We start from the raw sequence: 4,662 nt of genomic DNA, 5'->3' as shown, positions 1-4,662 counted from the left end.
CCCACGCCGACGAACACCCGAGAGGGGAAAAGCCAGGGGGGCGCCGCCACCAGTGTCGCCCGGGCCAGGCCCGCAGCGGGCGTCGGCGACGGCGGCAGAGAGGAAGGGGAAGGGAGAGGCGCGCGGGGGAGAAGGCTGGGTGCGGCCGGCCGCCCGCGGGGGCGGCGCGGTCGCGGGAGAGGGAGGGAGAGGGAGGGTCCAACTCTTTTTGGTGAGGCCAGTTGAGTTGGGCAGGACTGCTGCCTCTCTGTTTCATCTCCTTACATGGCTAAAGATGCACAACGAATAACAAACACACACCAAACAGTTTTCTGGAGCTACTAAAGCAATTAAAATCTCTATGAGATCTTCATAGCCATGCAACCCCATATCCTATAGTTCACTGAACTTATAGCTCGAGATCCAGTTCGCGTGCTACACTCTTCAGCAACATTGCTTGCTAAAACACAGAACTTAAATCCATCAGATTATTCATTAAGAAAAAACCAGCAAGCCAAGGTGCAAAAAGGTTCATCACACCATCTCTCGGGAAACAGAAACCACTCCCTAACAGTGCATCTTTTGAGAGATGAATTTAAAGATTGGATCAAAGCTGGGACAGGGCAAACTGTAGAGTTTTTAAAATGGTAATACCAAGTTACTGTCTGCAAATGCTTTTTCAAGTAAATTCTACAACAGGGTACATCAAATTAGAGGTTCATTACAGAGAATCAATTCACTCGGCCTCTAACACGGGAGATTATCAAGCTAACTGACAAAAGCTACCAACAACATGAGAAAACAAGCAAGCACCGCTGCACCAAAAGGGCTACTGAATGATGACATAATTCATCAGGACTTCGCGAGACCCCTGTTGCCTCCAAGTTTGTCACCTATCTTGTTGATGAGTGTAGCCTCGTACATCTTCAACCACACATTCTTAATGCGCCGCATCACCGGGGGCACCCTTTCCGCAAACATAGGTTTGTCAGTATGATTCTAGAAGGGGGATTACATGATACTGTATAAATTGCAAATTAAGCATAATTAGTTGTAACCACACGGCACTCAAAGTTTGTTTGCACCCATTTCAAACATAACTTTCAATCCGACTAGGCATTCAATGTTTTGTTTATTCCACTAACTTGTATGGAGTATTATTTAAGAGTTGTTCCCACATCACAAAAGAAAGGACATATAGATACAAACATACCTTGTGAATTGTAGAAACTCGTGTATGGGATGAAAACTTGAAACTTTTCTCTCTCCCATACTTTCTTCCACTGTAGTGACTTCAGATTAATCTTGTAGATTCCAAGATCCGTGGTCACGAAAATGATATCGGTGCCTTCCACAGATCCAATCAGCCTAAGTCTTTTCTTTGGATTTCGAATGTGAAGGATGTCGTTGATATTGATGACTGTACGCTGAGTCCATGATGCAACTCCGTCAGAACCCATGTGCCTTGACCACAGATTGAGGATTAACCCAACCACATGTGCAAACCCCAACCTGTCATCCTCCATCGCCATGAGGATAACATCATCAGCAATGATAGACCCCGCAAGCGGCATATCAATCAGTGATAAGCAATTAGTGCTCAGGTCGTACTTGAGAATTCCTACTAGGCGATCATCGACGCAGCCACAAAGCTTGAAGTGAAGTGTGTCTTTGGACGAAGACAGGAGGCGCTTCGTGGATGTACACATCGGAGTCAAGTTGAAGGCCGGAGCATGGATTGCTTCAGTTATCAAAATGAGAACGGTATATGCTCAACAAAATGGGGTTGCTGTGGTCACCTGTCACCGGCAAGGTCACCCACGCATGTGCAACACAATCATGAGCATCAGTCTTGTTCAGAGCGATGAAGACGACCTGGAAGGGCCCTGCGTGGCACGTACTGTGGTCACAACCACTTGCCGCGCAGAGCACCGCGCATCCAGCTCCCTCCGACAGCCCGTCATGGGATCCCAAACAGTGAGCATCATGGGTTTATAGCCCACATCGCCAGGGCCGGTCCTGAGATTTCAGGGGCCCGGGGCAAGACAACTGAAGGGGGCCCTAAAGCCACATAAACGGAGTAATTTTTTCTATTTCAGTTGCAAATAAATACTCGATAGATTATAATTTTGTTGCCTTGTCATCTCAATTATTCAAAAACTTTGGAGTCATAAACATTCACAGTAAAAGTCGTCGCTCTTGTCAATCAACACCTTTATTACTAGGTGAATATGTAACAGTTTGGTGCTTACTAAATATATTATCATCGTAAGAATTTTAGTTAGGTTGTTCCTCAGCAGTAACTAAAGCTAGTTCCTCTGAATTCCGAGCAGTAAAAGTATTCGTGTATGTTATAACAAAACGTCTATGCTCCTTTTGAGGACTCGGTCAACTCACATACCTGTTTTCATTTTCATTACCAGATGGATACTAGCAATCTTACTAATTACTAGCACACAAACATATGATAGTACAAGAAATTAAAAACACTGCTAATTAAATAAAAAATGCTAAGAAAGGTATGGAACAAGGTACTTGATGGCTAGAAAATCAAAAATTGCAAAATATTGCTGATGCTTACCAGTCACGAAGAGTCCTCTTTTCTAATCCCAGTCAAAACAAGAAACCAGAGTTTGAGAATGAGATATGTATGAGAATGACCTTCACAAATGAATGAACGATCTGGCGATAATATAAAAAGAGAGGATTTGCGTTGAAGAAGAGGTTGATGCGAATTTGGAAACTCGCAATACCTTCTTCCATTAATCGCGCCCTGCAGCTGGAAACCTTAATTAGACGGCCTCGTACATAAATCTGAGGCGTTGTCAACCTTGGCAACAATGGCAAGGCTGAGTCTCGGGCTGATTTGTTGCCAATGGGGAAGATATGGAAAGATTGCGCGTGCGACAAGCCGAGAAGTAATCGCTGTAACCTTTTTCCCTTTCCTAAGAATCGATCTGTTACATTACGCGGAACCAGGCCATCAGGGGGCCCCTTCCTACGCGGGGGCCCGGGGCGGCCGCCCCCTCTGCCCCCCTCAGGGCCGGCCCTGCACATCGCCAAGGAGAACACGACCATGGCGGCAGTCCCACGCATCATATTCCCAGTCCCCCCAGTCATCATTGGGAATGCACGCACGGAATTTCGTGGTGGGGACAAAGTGTGGGATATTATCTCCCATCTTCGGGCGGGAGTTCCATTGGCAGGAATAAAGGAAGCCCAGCATGGGGGGAACTCCATGGAACTCACGGTAGCGGCCGCGAAAGCGAGCGCCGGAGAGGAGGCCAAGCCAGAACTTGTTGGCGAGGGAGGCGCGCACGAGGTGCTCTGCCTCGTCCGGCGGCAGGCGGAGGAAGATCTCCTCCAGAAGCTCGGCCGGCAGCGCCGATGCGGGTGGCGGCATGGAGGGTCGAGACGGCGAGGGTTTCTGGTGGGGAATTTTTGAGCTGCGGCGGCGGCGGAAGGGAGGAGATAGATCTGGAAATAATTCCTTATTTGATTTCTTTCTTAAAATCAGTTCCCTTTTTTTGCCCTAAAAAATTTCTTCCTCTTTTGACACTCAAACTTTATTTTATTCTCTTTATAACCTTTCCGTCAGTTTTAACCACGAACACCCTTTTTTTAGAGAAAAACAACAAACACCCTTATGTGCGACATGAAAAGTCCTTTCTACCCCGCATTAGCCCGCTGAAAAAGCAGAAGTGCGTGTGATCGATGTGGCCCCATACCTTCTCTCCTGATTCCCCACCCAAACCATAACTCTATGACGACGACGATGGCGGTATGGTGGAGGGCATGACCAAGGCTGCTGCGGATGGCGTGGGGACGATGACGGAGCAGCTACTGCGGAGACCGAAGAGCAATCTGTGCGCCGTCGAGGAAGGCCGCGACCATACAATGGACTTGCTTTGGGCGACAACGGTGGTGCGGGGGAGGGGCGAACAGCGGCCAAGGAGTAATTGAGGAGGGGCAAGGCGACGCTGTGCAGCCGAGGAAAGGCTGCGCAGGCCACGCTGGAGGAGAACGACCACGCTGCTGCAGTGACGGGCGACGGCCGAAGGGCTTTCAAATACAATATAGTAGCTAGTGGCCGGAGCTTGTGAGCACGATTCAGACTATTGCAGCACGATGGAATTTGAAGTGTTGAACTCACCATCGATACGCATATGATCTCAACTAGTACTGCTGCAGATCAGTTTTGGCCCCTTCTCCTTCTGGATTAATCAAAAGCAAAATTTAAGTGCAGCTCGTGTCCACCGGAAGTAATTAAGGAAACCACCAGGCAGGGGCGGAGCCAGCGAATTGCCAAAGCCTGGGCACGCCGTAAGCTAAAATTAAGCCTAGTCTATCAAATGCCACAAGTATCATACATTTGGATAAATGCCATGTGCATTATATACACTAATGGTTCATAGATCATAGAAGTAAATAAAACCATCAGATATAATACCAATTAACTTGCTAAAAACTAACCACACAACCAAATATTTTGACACCTCCATGATAAAAATCCAATCTCTCATGTTCATCCTTGTACGCACATGAGAGTCTACAAGATACAAAACATTAACAAATTATATAATTTCATCCTAAAAAACAAATAATATAATTTCTGTTGAAATTAAACACATTAGTGGGAATAAATCATACCAATAATGTGCTAACTGAACCTAGACAAATGCC

At 46.8% G+C, this 4,662-nt stretch overlaps 1 pseudogene; it reads right to left on the bottom strand.

Annotated features, from left to right (window-relative positions):
* Positions 1 to 295: 295 nt before the first annotated feature.
* On the bottom strand, positions 296 to 3,577 carry LOC147977218 (uncharacterized; annotated as a pseudogene).
* Between the last annotated feature and the right edge of the window lie 1,085 nt (positions 3,578 to 4,662).

The sequence above is a fragment of the Triticum urartu genome, chromosome 4A (genome assembly GCF_056163025.1).
Source record: "Triticum urartu cultivar PI428250 chromosome 4A, HENAU_Tu73, whole genome shotgun sequence".
Lineage (NCBI taxonomy): Eukaryota > Viridiplantae > Streptophyta > Magnoliopsida > Poales > Poaceae > Triticum > Triticum urartu.
Note: the sequence above shows the minus strand (reverse complement) of the source record. Positions and strands in the feature narration are given on the sequence as shown.